Source organism: Onthophagus taurus, chromosome 6, assembly GCF_036711975.1.
Source record: "Onthophagus taurus isolate NC chromosome 6, IU_Otau_3.0, whole genome shotgun sequence".
NCBI classification, from domain to species: domain Eukaryota; kingdom Metazoa; phylum Arthropoda; class Insecta; order Coleoptera; family Scarabaeidae; genus Onthophagus; species Onthophagus taurus.
Genome location: NC_091971.1, coordinates 31196634 through 31212707, shown reverse-complemented (window position 1 = coordinate 31212707; position 16074 = coordinate 31196634). Strand labels below are relative to the sequence as shown.

At 35.4% G+C, this 16074-nt stretch overlaps 1 protein-coding gene and 3 long non-coding RNA genes across 5 annotated transcripts in view; 3 read left to right on the top strand and 1 right to left on the bottom strand.

The window, feature by feature from the left end:
• Positions 1 to 16074, top strand: part of LOC111416713 (uncharacterized) — a 134639-nt gene that overhangs the window by 80282 nt on the left and 38283 nt on the right. The window lies entirely within an intron of this gene.
• On the bottom strand, positions 374 to 1075 carry LOC139430240 (uncharacterized). Its single transcript, XR_011640702.1, has 3 exons — positions 768 to 1075; positions 585 to 715; positions 374 to 524 (listed from the first exon to the last, which is right to left on the bottom strand). It is a non-coding gene; the product is annotated as an uncharacterized lncRNA (long non-coding RNA).
• Positions 1312 to 2158, top strand: LOC139430242 (uncharacterized). The gene is made up of 2 exons (XR_011640704.1): positions 1312 to 1570; positions 1655 to 2158. It is a non-coding gene; the product is annotated as an uncharacterized lncRNA (long non-coding RNA).
• On the top strand, positions 2700 to 3359 carry LOC139430241 (uncharacterized). The gene is made up of 3 exons (XR_011640703.1): positions 2700 to 3007; positions 3060 to 3190; positions 3251 to 3359. It is a non-coding gene; the product is annotated as an uncharacterized lncRNA (long non-coding RNA).

The following is a 16074-nucleotide window of genomic DNA, read 5'->3' as shown; positions in this document are numbered from 1 at the left end:
TTATATTTCTTTCTACTGAAAGTGATCCGACGACACTTATCAGAATTTAGAAATAAGTAATTTTGTGAGCAATAAGAATCAAATCCGCAATGTACACGCTCCTGAATGATGGCTACGGCCCAAACCGGTAGAGCACAAATAAAATATAAATAAAAACATACAGAAAAGAAACATTTTTTTTTCTTTAGTTTTTCCAAGTGATTTCTCACGGTAGATTTTCATGTTATATGTATAACCATCAAACCCACACAGCATTCATATTTTGAACTCAACCCGAATCGTTTTTTTATGAACATCTTCGCATAGTGATGACCATGATAAGGAAACATTAGGACATTCATTAAATTGCAAACTGCAGTAGATTCTCAGTATAATTTAGGAGTAGTAACGGTCGTTACTGTTAGGAACTAAAGTAGTTTATTGGGATACACGACCAACACGACAAAGGCTAGATAATTGAAAAGAGGCTTCCTTTTATCTTTACCGAGCTTTCGGAAATTTTATTTTTCCTTCTTCATAGGTAACTACAATATTGAAGAACAAAAGTTACAATAGTTAACAAGCAAAACAATTGAACAACTTACAAAAATGGATTGCATAAAGGAACCGAACCAAAGCTAAACATGAGGTCGCAAACTTTGAGCACTAAACATATCTTATAAAAACTATACTTCTAATAATTCACTAAAGGTGAGCAATTAAAGATCAAAAGATACTAAAAATCATTACAAAGTTAATTTTGAAACTATTAAAAAATTATTACTTACAAAGAGAACACGTTAAAATTTTTCGTTAAAAGTTAAGACGCAATAAGTCACGTAAGTTTTTTATACCACAAAAACTGGAAAAGAAACAAGGCTGGCCAACCGTCATCACGGCGAAACACCAAATACACCAAAAGTAACCACTAGGTGGCGTTGAGAGGGGGAATAAAATTGAAATTATGAAAAAGGAAACAAAAACCGAAAAAGAACTAGAAAACCAACGAATCACCCTCAATCGATGTTTGATCCCTTCTACCCCAGTCCTTCATAACAAGGTAACTGTAAATAGAGCTAAGGTTCTGGGTGTCAGTTCTGAAGTTTAAGGAGTTAACCTCTTTATTGATGTAAAACATCTCTAAGAACAATCTCTTTGAATAAATTGATTCTTTATCAACAATCTGAGAATTCTCAAAATTAAAATGGTGACCACTGAGAACATGGTGATGAACCAACGCACTCTTGTTTTCATCTCTAGATTGACAATCACGTTTATGTTGTTTGATCCTAGCATCAAAATACTGACTGGTAGTACCTATATAGGTTTTTTCGCAATTATTGCAAGGAACCCTATAAATAACATTAGATTGTAAACCTTTAGGAACCAAATTCTTAGTCCTAGAAAAACAGGTGGATAAAGGAAAGGAATTGCATTTAGCAAACTTAACCGAGTCACACCTCAGAACTGAAACAAGTTTATCAGTCAGCCTGGGGACGAAGGGAATCTTAACAAAGTGGGTCCGGGGGCCAGGGAGGCTAGATATGTCGTGCTGGTCGTCACCCTCAGAAGGTTGACTAATATTACGATGGTAAGTACCATTATGATAAAGAATTCTATTAACTAGAACTATCGGATACCCGTTGTTGACGAATATATCCCGGAGCTTTTTTAGGTTAGAGTCAAGAAAGCGGACATCAGAGATGGATCTGACACGGTTCACCATAGCAACCACAGTGTTCAATTTCTGATTGAGAGGATGGTTTGAATGAAAGTTGATATATCTCCCCGAATATGTTGGCTTAGTATACCAATTTAAACTAATAGTCTGATCTAAATTTCTTATAACAATAGTATCGAGAAAAGGAACACTAGAGTTAGATTCAGTTTCAACCGTGAACTGTAAATGACTATCAAAGTTGTTGAACACATCCATAACATCGTCGATACGGTCGACAGGTACAGCGCAAATTATATCGTCCACATACTTGTAGATAAAAGGAAGAGAAAAACCCAACAAAGGAATACATTGATCGAGAAGATGATCCATCACCATAGTGGCCAAGATGGGGCTCAAAGGACTTCCCATTGGAGTGCCAAATTTTTGACTGTAAATAACATCATTGAAAGTAAATACCGAAGACTCAAACAAGAACACTATCAGTTGTAAAAACAAATCCATATCAATAGGAGTTAATAGAATTCTTTATCATAATGGTACTTACCATCGTAATATTAGTCAACCTTCTGAGGGTGACGACCAGCACGACATATCTAGCCTCCCTGGCCCCCGGACCCACTTTGTTAAGATTCCCTTCGTCCCCAGGCTGACTGATAAACTTGTTTCAGTTCTGAGGTGTGACTCGGTTAAGTTTGCTAAATGCAATTCCTTTCCTTTATCCACCTGTTTTTCTAGGACTAAGGATTTGGTTCCTAAAGGTTTACAGTCTAATGTTATTTATAGGGTTCCTTGCAATAATTGCGAAAAAACCTATATAGGCACTACCAGTCAGTATTTTGATGCTAGGATCAAACAACATAAACGTGATTGTCAATCTAGAGATGAAAACAAGAGTGCGTTGGTTCATCACCATGTTCTCAGTGGTCACCATTTTAATTTTGAGAATTCTCAGATTGTTGATAAAGAATCAATTTATTCAAAGAGATTGTTCTTAGAGATGTTTTACATCAATAAAGAGGTTAACTCCTTAAACTTCAGAACTGACACCCAGAACCTTAGCTCTATTTACAGTTACCTTGTTATGAAGGACTGGGGTAGAAGGGATCAAACATCGATTGAGGGTGATTCGTTGGTTTTCTAGTTCTTTTTCGGTTTTTGTTTCCTTTTTCATAATTTCAATTTTATTCCCCCTCTCAACGCCACCTAGTGGTTACTTTTGGTGTATTTGGTGTTTCGCCGTGATGACGGTTGGCCAGCCTTGTTTCTTTTCCAGTTTTTGTGGTATAAAAAACTTACGTGACTTATTGCGTCTTAACTTTTAACGAAAAATTTTAACGTGTTCTCTTTGTAAGTAATAATTTTTTAATAGTTTCAAAATTAACTTTGTAATGATTTTTAGTATCTTTTGATCTTTAATTGCTCACCTTTAGTGAATTATTAGAAGTATAGTTTTTATAAGATATGTTTAGTGCTCAAAGTTTGCGACCTCATGTTTAGCTTTGGTTCGGTTCCTTTATGCAATCCATTTTTGTAAGTTGTTCAATTGTTTTGCTTGTTAACTATTGTAACTTTTGTTCTTCAATATTGTAGTTACCTATGAAGAAGGAAAAATAAAATTTCCGAAAGCTCGGTAAAGATAAAAGGAAGCCTCTTTTCAATTATCTAGCCTTTGTCGTGTTGGTCGTGTATCCCAATAAACTACTTTAATTCTCAGTATATTATAGTATATTGTATACAATATAGTAATATACAGTATATTATTATACTTGACTTTTTCATTATTGCGAGGGCGTTCCAAGTTTCTCATTCAGCGTGACTATGGGAAGTATGTTGGTGGTGTCGACAGCAATATTAAAACTGATACTAAATACTTTTGGTCTTATATTAAAAATAAGAAAGGTGCGGATATAATTCCTACACCTATGACATAAATGGGTCTGTCGCCGGAGACGGTAAGGGTGCCTGCTCGCTATTCGCATATTTCTCTTCCATGTATGTTAATTCACTTAATTCTGTTAACGTTGACCTTAATGATACTACATGCACTTTGAGCGGTCTGAGGTTGAGGAAGCACTTATCGCTCTAAATATAAATAAGGGTCTAGGCACTGATGGTATTCCCCCTATCCAAATAAAATCATGTTTTGAATCTCTTTCTCTACCACTTTCCATCTTATTTAATAAATCTTTAAAGGAAGGTACGTTTCTTGCCTTTTGGAAACGAATCTATATTTTGCCCATTTTCAAATCCGGTAGTCGTAACCTTATATCTAACTATCGCCCAATATCTATATTGTCTGTGTTTGGTAACGTTTTAGAGAAACTGGTTTATACTAGACTTTTCTTTAGTCTTAAATCCAAAATCGATTCCAGACACCATGGTTTCTTTGCGAATTGGTCAGAGGAGAGCAACCTGCGTGAATACACAAATTATATTTTAACATCATTTGATCAATATTGTCAAGTTGATTCTGTTTACATCGATTTTAGCAACGCTTTTGATCGTGTAGATCACAACCTTCTTTTATTAAAACTTCATGGTTTTGGTGTTCATTTTATGGGTTATTCCGCTGGTTTGATTCATATTTGCGAGGTAGAGGCATATTGTGTCTGTTAACGGATATTGCTCTGACCCTATGTCAGTTCCCTCTGGCGTCCCTCGGGGTAGCAACCTCGGACCCTTGCTATTTAATCGCTATATTAACGATATATTCAAGGTTGTGAATGTCTAATGTATGCAGATGATCTCAAGCTTTATCTGCGTATCTCCTTTCCGATGGACTGCTCTAAGCTTCAGACTAACATTCTCAGGATTTCTAACTTTTGCACTAAAAACCACTAGACCCTAAATCTGTCTAAATGTAATGTTATTTCTTTTTCGAGAGGGAAGAATACTGTTCATTACGATTACAGCATCGCTGGCGAAAACTTAACACGCGTTTCCTTTATTAAAGACCTTGGAGTGACTCTCGATTCCAAGCTTCTCTATGCTCAGCACATTGACACTATTGATAATAAGGTTTGGCGTATGCTCGGTCCTTTGTAAGCGTTGACGAGATTAAAAATTTATATTTCGCCTATGTTTACAGTGTTTTTAATTTTTGCACTGTACCTTGGAATCCCCTATGTCTTATTTATATTGACCTAAGCTTTAAATCTTTCATATCTTATATTAATTATCATTCGTCATGCAGATCTTTTCGGTTAATGCCTTTTCGACAGCGTCGCCTGTGTAACGACATATTATTCCTCTACAAGGTTTTACACAATATGTGTGATTCCACGGTTCTTTTGAATACGGTTAATATTCATGCTTTTATACCAATGCTTTTCGGAACTCTCCTATGTTGCGAATGGCAAACTTGATATCGATTTATTTCAGCACTCATTTTTTACATTTAGGCGCTTACTTTTTAATGCTGTCAGCGAATTGCCTCCTACGTTTTGGAAGGATTTTCGTTGGCCCCGTCTTTTTATAATGTTTAATTTCGCTGTTATTATTAGGCATTGTTTATTTTATTTTACTTTTTGCTTTATTGTATTATTTTTTAAGGTTAATTTGATTTTTAATTATTCGCCTTAATATTACACGTACATTTTCTTTTTTATTGTAAATTTTTTCGTGGTACAGATCTTTTGGGTTTGTCCTATCTCTGTACCCATAAATTGTAAATAAATAAATATATAGGTATCACTCTATCTTTCGAACTTATTATTATCAGCTACGTGTATGCTTTGTTCGTCTGACGAGGATTGAAATGGGACGTTTCAATTTCCTAAGATAATGTTTGAAAGGGCTGATGAGCATTAAGCGGGTATATCCGCAAATTACTTTTAACATTTTCGTTTATACTCTTAGTAACATATAAACCACGCAAAAGTCGGACATAAACAAACAAAGTAATGAAAAACGTTTATATCTTTCAAAAACATTGGCGATTGGAAAAAAATAGGGTCAGTACTAAATTGGAATTAAAAAAAATTTAAATGTTGTTCCCATTTCGGCAACGTTGGCCTATAAAATGTTAACATGTATTTTGCGCTGTTTTCGTACGGAATTATAATTTTTTGGCACCACACTCCTTGGGATTTTTCTGCTACAAATAGCTTCCCAAAATCCATTTGGATCGATTACTCCTTTCTTATGTAATTACTATATTAGTACTATGTGTGATTTGCTTCATTTTATGTTTTTGTTATCTTTTGTTATCCTTCTCCATCTTTCCTTCTTTAAGTCCAATTCCGCTTCACACTACCATCTTATTTTTGGTCTTCCTCTTGCTCTTCTTCACTCAGTTATTACTCTTACCAGTTAATCCTGCTTTTTCTTATGTGTGCCCCAGCCACGATGTTTTTTGTATTTTGATATAATATCTTTCTCCTGTAACGCCCCATACATTTCTGTATTCTTCCACCTCCTTTATTCATCATTTCTTTCTCGTAATCTTTTTGCTCCGCCATTTCTATTTGTTCCTTCTACATGAGTACCATTACAGTTTTGTACATCCTAACTGCTCTTGTCATATTTTAAGACCCCATCATCTTGTGATTGGCATAATATACTTTGCTAGTTGCCTGTACTTTTTACTTTTCGTTTTCACATCCTCCAACATTATTTATAAACAGCCCCAGATCTTTAATTTTGTTCACTATTTCAAAAGTTGAGTCGCCAATTCTTATACTTCGTTCCCAATCGTGTCTTCCAATGCTGATTAATTTAGTTTTTTTTTTCATTTATCTTAAGACCCATTTCATTGCTTTCTCTTCTCCTCCTCATTGTATACTAATATCATTATACATATTTGCTTGGTTATCAAGAGAATGTCATCGGCATACCCCATAATTTGCAGTCCACTAATTTTTATATTACCTCTAAAATTCATGTTACTTATTATTTGTTCCAATACTATATTAAATAACGTGGCTAATAACGCATCAATTTATATGACTCCTCAGTTTATTTGGTTCTCCCACGCTTGTTCTAACCACTGCTCAGATGTATAAGTTTATCCGGTATTCCGATTTCTATTAAAACTCTTATTTATTCATTACTATTTGTAAAATCGAACGCTTGTTGGTATCTACAAAAAGCATTTGCATATTATATTTTGTAACATACAGGGTGTTTTATGAGGAATGGTACATACGTTAATATGTTATAGATTTGTTCATTTTAAGGAGAGAAGTTCCTAAAAACATATGCTCAATTCTCAAAGGTAACTGAGATACCGCCAGTTAATACATAAAATGATTTATTTAAATATATACATAAAATATCGAAATTTGGACTTCGATTTGGAATTTGGAAAGGAAGGGGTTGAATATCCCATCTCCTAACTCAATGCACTTGGCTGATCTCTTGAAGATGTCACGCACTATGCTGCGTAATTTATCCTGATGTGCCTTGATTCGTGTAGTACTGGTCGCAATACGAGCGATTAGCTCATCACGCATGTTTACTTTTACTTGATAAACATCGCTTTTCAGCCATCTCCACATACCGTAATCTAACGGATTAAGGTCCGGTGATCAAGCTGGCCAACTGATAGGACCCCCATGACTAATCCACCGTTTCGCAAATGTTTGGTTCAGGTATTGCGTCACTTGACGGCCGTAGTGAGCAGGGGCCTCATCATGCTGGAAGAACATATTAGCTCTGATAGCCAACGGAATATCTTCTAACAGTATTGGAAGCTCATTGCGCAAGAACTCTAAATATCTGTCCGCTGTTAGACACTCGGGTAGTACGAAAGGTCCAATTAAGTTATTGTCAATCACTACACACCACACATTCACAGAGAATTTTATTTGAAAATTTGTTTCAACACTGGCATGCGGATTATCCTCAGACCAACGGTGATCGTTTCGACCGTTATTGATTCCATTACGAGTAAAAGTGGCTTCATCGGTAAAAAGTATCACAGGAACGTAGCGGCGGTTAGATATTACCCATCCACAAAATTCCAATCTCCTGGCACAGTCTGTTGGTTCAAGATATTGTACTGGTTGAACATGGAATGGATAGAAACCATGAGTACGCAATGTTCTCCATACTTTCACATGAGGAACATCAAGACGAGTACCCTTGTTGGGACACCCGATATATGCAAATGAGTAAAAAAACGGCTTGAATAAGAATATAAAAATCATTAAAATTCTTTAAAAATTTGAAAAACTAATCTTATTTTAAGATTACAGTTAACATAAACTGCTAATCAAGTTTGCATCATAACTTATTTAAAATGATGGGCAGATCGATCAATAATAGAAACAATAATAATCAAACATCAATAATAATAGAAGACTTAGATAATCGCCTTTGAATCATATTTATCGCTTTAAACATCATAACTCATTCAATTTTCTCTTTTTTGTCAATTACATACAAATAACATTTGCAACGTCAAAAATAATTTACTTATTTTTCATATTAAAATTGCAAAAGTTGTAAAATCGCACATTGAGTATTCATTACTTCTACTTGGAACAGAACCGATTTCATGCAATCTTAAATCTCGGTTAGGAAACCGTCTCCTATAGTCATGAGGAACAGCACGTGCATTTTAATAATTGTTTCACAACAGCGGTGCGTGATATCAATTTATGCATTAACTGACTGTATCTCAGTTACCTTTGAGAATTAAGCACATGTTTATAGGAACTTTTCTGCTTAAAATTAACAAATCTCTAACATATTAACGTATGTATCATTCCTCATGAAACAACCTGTATATACTGTGTTATATTTGGTAATCAAACAGTAATTTGCACACATTGTCTTATCTCCTTTTTTATATGTTGTCACAATCTCTGCACTCCTTCATTCTTTTCGCATTCCTTCCTTGATGGTATATCTATATTTTTATTATCTTTACATCTTCTGCTTTCTTTTATTATTTTGTATTATTTCTTTTTCTCCATTGTTTGCGTCTTTTCAGTGAGTAATTCCTTAAAATGTTCTTCCCATTCTTTACTCATTTACTCTATTCTCTTTCCACCTTTACTTTTTACTGTGTATGCTTCTATTTCATCCGATTTAGCCGTAATCCATTGCACCTTCTTCGTCTCCTGCATTCCTACGTTTTGACTTTGTGTATAATTTGCCCTAATCTTCTCACTTCTTTGCATTTCTTGTTCCACCATCTATTATTATACTTCGTTTCCATCGTTCTAGATATTTGTTAGGCGCTGCGTGTATGCATGCCTTAATTCCGTGTCACATCTCTTCCTTTTCATTCCCTTCATTCATTCTGGTTAATCCGGTTGTCATTTCCTCATTGTATCTTTTTCATGCATACGGATCTTCTTAGCGTTTGTTCGTTATATTCTTTTCTTAGCTTCTGTCTCACACAAACCATCACCATTTATGTCTTTATCCATTATCATTTTCCAAAACTAGTTACATAATCTGTTACCGTTATCATTAGTCCTATTAGCTATTGATTTTATATACTCTTCCTTGCCAAATTTCGCAACAAAGGCTCCCATAATAATTATGTTGTCATGCTTTCTAATTTCTTAGGTATGTTAGCCAGTTATTTATGTAACTCCTCTTTTTGCTCTTGTTGTACATCTTCTGTATATGCATATACATTTATCACTGTTACGTTAAAAGGTTTCGCTTCTATTCCTATATAGCGTATGTAAGAATTCTTCCCTTCGCTGCATTAAACTCAATTATTCTACTCCTTATCACGGGTGTTATCTCATCTCTCTCTTCTAGCTTCATGATTCTATTTTCTAAGATCTGCTTTTCTTCCTTTCATTCCTTTTCCTTTCTTATTATTTCCTGTCTTATTTCTTGCTTTTCTTTATTTCATTTACCGATCTAGCATTCTATTCTCTACCTTCTTTAAACCGTTCGTGGAGTTCCTTAGACATGCTTTCTATTGCTCTAATTATACTTCACCCATTTTTTATCGCTGATGTGCCTGTTTCTGCAATAGCTTTCCTCAATTTAATTCCTTTAGTAGCTGTCAGCTTCTTTTACAGCTTTCTCTCTTTAAATTGTCTTTTAGTGGGCAGTAAATGCAATTCCTAATTTTTATTTTGTACTAATTTAACTACTATTTTAGTAAGCTCTACTTCATTAGTTTATATTGAATGAACGATAAAATCCTTGGCAGTTATAGCAGTTCCTCCTTTCGCTTTATTGTATGAGTGGATAGTACGGTAAAACTTGAATCCTTGTATCTTAAAGTATTTTCGTTAGATATGATTCGGAAATTAAGCATACGTTATATGTTGAGTTAAAAACATGCTTAATGCATACTTTTTGTTATGATTGTGTCGTTTACTCGTATTTGTCTCCTTATGCTGCATCAGCAAAGATCGTTTGATCTGTCGTACTTCACGATGTAAACGTTTCAGGCACAAGCATATGTTCTCCTTTTTTATTTTCTTCTTTTTTGCAGCAATTTGGCAATGTTGCAGCCACTATAACGTACTGAAAGAGCTCCAATACAATTTCCACATTTTGGTGCTTGCTCTTTAGGCTTTGTGCATATTGGACCTGGCACTATATTGGAGTCGATATAAATACCTGCTGTAACGCTGTGATTTCTAGATCATCGTGTTCAGTGCTCATCGACTGTAAATTCAACATCTGATTACTTCATCAGCCACTTCAATCAGTAAAACTTTTACCGTTACATTTTACAGTGTTATGTAAGATTTTACATTTGACGAATTAGTAAGTTGTATATTAATATAGTATATTCAGGTTTAAACGTGAATTTCCTATTTTTGAGACTACATAGAAATAGCTTTGATTTATTTTCAGTTGACATGAAATTTCTAAGTCATTCCAAAGTAAATAATCAAAATATTATTAACATATGTTATTTACAGGGTATATCAATAGATTTTTGTAAAATAAAAACTTAATTTATTGAGATTGACTTTGTAAGTGAATTTGGTATAATCCGATTAATTAGAAAAATCGATTTTGTGATGAAAATTTAGGTTACTCTGGGAAATGGGTTCATTTCCATGTGTTTCCTAGTAATTTTCCAGCTCACATAGTATACGCGTTTTCCTAGAGGTTCGAATAAGGTCAACGATTAAATTTAATTTTCTTTTAAATTGCTTATAATTAATTTATTAATTAAAAGTATTTATTTGCGCCATCATAAACGTTTTGTTAGACCTTGGCACGAGTTAATGCGGTTTAAACTACCTTGTTTTATTTTTTATACATTCACGATGAGAATCTAAGTGATCAATAAACCAATTCCGTGAATCGTTTAAAACATGTGGTGAAATGGCAAAGTCGCTGTTTTATAACTAAATGGTCTCGTCGGTTTTAAGCTCTGGTAATGTTAAAACTTTATCAGGCTTTCTCGACAATGGTGGCAAAATCTGCGCTGGAATGGGTCGTTAATTAAAAAATTAATATTCATGCTGACGTCGTCGGTTTTGAATATTCAGATGTAAATTCAACCGTAATCGGCCACTATGTGGGTGGTTTTCGTAAATAAAAAAAACAGAAATTGTTTTCTAACTACTGTTAGTGACAAAAACATATTAGATTTCTAAAATAAATAATTACAAAAAAAGACTAGAAAACGTCTCTTAATCGTATGAAATTATTGTAAAGTCTCTTGAAGGAGTCTGTCGTAAATTATAAGCGAATTTCCCTTAAGTATAATGAAACAAAGAGGCTGACAGTTGTGCGGTCTTACAAAGCGATTAACTTTGAAAGTAATTGGACCGTAATTTAAGAACAAAAGGTTTTGCGTATAGGAACACGTTTCTACTTGCAATTATTAATTGCAGTGATATTTTTAACGTTCATTCTAGTTTAATTTAAAGTAGCGTTTTAACTAAATTACAAATCTAGCACTATGGTTACACTTTTTATATTAATGAAATAATTAAATCGTAGTATTCCCATTAACAATAATAATAATAATAATAATAATAATAATAAACTGCTTTATTGTTCTCCTAGCATACCAAAAAAAAATCATTGTAATAAATCATTGAAGAAAAAACAAAAAATAAACAGTAAATAAAATTAAATAATTGCCAATAAAAAACATAAAAGATTCATACATGAGAACAATCTTATGGCATGGTTCAACTCATGTTGTTCTTCCACCATACCATAGAGAATTTAAACATTAATAGAATGCGCATTAACTGTAACATACAACAAAAAAAAACATTATGCAGATGTAAAGCCATTTTTACAAACGTGAAGGTCACTGCCATCCATGCAAATAATTTAGCACGTGTCTTTTAAAAGTTATTGATGATGCACACACTGTCCACTCAAGAGGAAGTTCATTCATTGTCTTAGCGATCTGATAGGAAAATGACTTTTTGAAAAAAGCTTTATGAAAAATAGGTGGAGATAATCTCCCTTTAAATCTAATATTTACAGTGTGTACATCCCCGCGAAAACTTATTTTGTTATAGAGGTAAGGTGGCTTATAAAGATGGAGGACCCGGTGGTAGAGGCATACAGAGTGCAGCACCCTCCTTCCCTGCATGTTTAACCATTTTAATTCCGGCAACTTATCACTTACATGTTCACTTCGGTGAAGACCAAACAGTAAACGTATACAGGAATTTTGTGTTTTTTGAATTTTTTCTTTTAAGACATAGGACAAAAAAGGAGAGTACAGAACATCTGCATAGTTAAAAAGTGAGAGGACCAGACTTTCACAGAGATATTTCCTTGTTTTATGGTTCAAATAATGTCTGTTCGAGTAGATAACCTTCAAACTCCCATACGCCCTTTGTATGCATTTGTTGATGTGATCATTAAAAGTCAAATTCTCGTCTATTAAGACACCCAAGTTTCGTACTGTTTTATGGAATTGTAACGGTTCATTGTTCACAAATAGATGGAGGGTGTCTGCAACTTGCTGTCTGAGGCTCTTTGGACCGAAAACAATGTCTCATTTGTCAAGATATGTTTTGTTATAATAATAATAATACTTTTATTCACCCATCAATAATAAGAAGAAAGAAAACAATCAATAATAACAAATAAAATAATAATAAAAAAAAAAGTAATAATAAATTCTAAATATTAACATAACCACAAGGGATAGTTCAGGTGAGTGGTAAAACCACTCTCTGGTTTACAAATATCCCTTGACCACAGGTATGCTAAATGTATTAATTACAAGCCTAAAAATATAAAGGAAAAAAAAAATCAAAATCAAAAACAAAATAAAAGCAAAATATAAAACAGTTCATACAATAATGTACGCATGTGCTTAAAATTACAAAACGCTCGTAATCATTAAGACTGCTCCTCAAACAAATTCCGAAACATGGCGCGCCTGAATACCTGGCTGTACTCAAACCCCGTAAACTCTCCGGAACGGAACCATAAAGCGAATAAATATTATAAGTAAAAAGATCTTTCAAAAAAAGTGGTAGAGTGAGCCGGTGGAGCAATTAAATTTCAGTTCCGGATATTGACGGAATGAATGTCACCACGAAATCTAATCTTCCTCAGCAAATATGGCGGATTACCGGTACTCAGCAATCGGTGAAAGAAACAGAGAGATGAAAGCAAATAACGACCACGCATATTTAACCAATTTAGGTCTACTAAACGATAGGAGACTCTATCATATTTACGAATGCTGACAATAAATCTAATGCAAGCGTTTTGCACTCGTTGGATCCTATTCGCGATAAAAGCATCAACACAGGGCCCATATACCGGCGCACAGTAGTTAAACAGTGACAAAATCAAACACTGGCAAAGCATTTTCTTCATAGCAGTACTGAGAACAGCTCTAAAAGTATATAAAACCTTCAATTTACAGAAGGCAAGACCAATTATTTTAGATACACTGTTGGAAATAATTCACGAGCACACCCTGTATAATCTGAACGCGTGTGTCTAGCGCAATAAAATTTGGTATGGAAGTAGTACTAAAGTAGTGTAACTTACTCTTACATGGAGAGCGGCACAACTCTGCTGGGAGGAGAAACATCAATAGCGAGAGTATCCCCCGTGAGCTTCGCGTACCATCGCTACACGACGTAGCATGGAGTCAATAAGTCGCTGTATTGTAGCAAGAGGGATGGCCAACCATGCCACCTCAACTCGCCTCCATAGCTCCTCAACGTTAGCCGAGGAAGCCGGATAACGTAGAAGTCTCCGACCAGTCATTTCCCAAACATGTTTGATCGGATTCAGATGCGGAAACCGAGCTAGCCATGGAAGCATTCGTATATGATGCTCTTCCACAAAGGTCTGTACAACACGCCCGATGTGCTGTAGTACGTTGTCGTGCATGTATAGCAGACCTGGGAGCCGCCGAACGTAGGGAAGCACAACGGACCGTAGCACCTCATCTACGTATCGTTGACCCGTCATGGTCTGCTATACACGCAGCAGACGTGTACGTCCACCATGTGTAATAGCACCCCAAACCATAATGCTCGGTTGTCGGTGGATAGGGCATTCTTGCACGCACTGCTCGAGTAGAGGATCACCACTTCTCCGACGAACTAAAATTCGCGCATCACCGGTGCTCGATTCGAATCTTGATTCGTCGGAAAACAAAATGTCCCTCTACTCGGCAACCCACTAATGCCTAGCGTTGACCCATTCGTGACGTATGCTGCGGTGCAAGAGCGCGATCCTCGTGTGCTGGCGTCACGCAGGGCCCTCCCGGCCGCGGCTGAAGGTACCTATGTCCTACCTCAGACCATTCTCGCCATGCCCGTTGCACTGCCGATAACCACCGGTCGAGGCGACGCGCAATTTCACGGAATGATACACCCTCAATGTGCATACCCTCAAACATTCCTCGCTCAAACTCGCTTAAGTAACGCGATCGCCCATCCATTACGCACAGAGTACGATAACAATGTGGTTCCTCACACCACACTAAAAGCGACCGGTATTTTCCATCCACTTCGGTCTCCATAGCGACGGAATGTTCCACTTGGAAGAGCGGCTCAGTCAACAATGCCGCGACGGAACAACTCGAAACTCGATGAATAAACTCGTCTACAGTAAACCTTTGTGCTCCGCAAATATCATAGATTTATCTTCACGCGTTCAGATTATATAGGGTGTGCTCGTGAATTATGTCCAACAGTGTATATAAGAGCGATATCTGAAGGAATTGTCCATCAATAGTCCAAGATTTTTAGCTTCATTAACAAAAGGAATTGAAAGATCATTAATATTAATGTCAATATTTTGACATAGGTGTTCAACCTTCTTCTCATTACCAAATAGTAACACAACACTTTTTGAAGGATTTAACTTTAAAGAATGAGCAATTGAAAATGTATTCAAACTGTTTAAGTCCTCATTAACCTTTGCCATAGCAGTAATAAATTCTTCTCGGGCAAAATGCAAATATACTTGTGTGTCATCCGTATACATTTGTATCTGACAATTTTTAACACGTTTAGGCATAAAAGCAGTGTATAATATATGCAAAATAATAAAGGTCCTAAAATAGAGCCCTGCGGTACACCTCTAGTTATATTCATAAAGTCTGAAACCTCAGAGACCTCGCCTCCCAGTCGCACTAACTGTCGCCGATTCTGAAGATAAGATTGCATGAAACCTAAAAAATCATTACTATAACCTATATTGCGTAATATAGCCAACAAAATAGAATGGTTGACAGTGTCAAAAGCCTTACTAAAGTCCAAAAGCACTAATATAGTATGATATTATATCATCAGTAACATTTAATAAGGTAGTGGCACAGCGGCGACCAGGCATAAAGCCCGACTGTCCATCAGGCAGAATGTTATATTCAATTAAAAATTCTCTAAGCTGCTTATTAACAATTTTTTCTAAGACTTTACTCAACGTTGGTAATATACTAATAGGGCGCAGATCTTTAAACTCAGTAGGTGAGGTCACCTTAGGTAAAGGCAGTACAAGTCCTTTACAGTTTTCACGGGTGCAAACACATCGAATAAAAGAAGAATATATGTATTAAAAAATTCAACCTTATCATCCACAGACTCTATATGGTAGATATTGTCGAAAGGAGTGCTTTTCAGCGCAATTATAAAATCGTTGTAATTAAAAGAAGAGAAGTCTCGAAAAGTGAACCACATCGGCTTATGATTGTGTTTTTGAATAGCACACTTACAAAAGACCAAGTCGTGGTCAGATATTTCCAAATGAAGCACACCGCCTTTCCTCACATTCACCTCATCGGATACAACAACCACATCCATCAAACTTACAGCTGTTTCAGACACACGCGTAGGTTCATTAATAATTTGTAACATATTCATACCTTGTATAACAGACAACAAATTAACAGTATCTCTATGATCAGCAATCAATAAATTTATATTAAAATCACCCAAACAAAAAATCATGCTATACCGCAACCTAAGTTCAGCCAATTGGAACTCCAAATCATCCATAAAAGTTGTATGATTAGTTGTAGGAGGTCTATA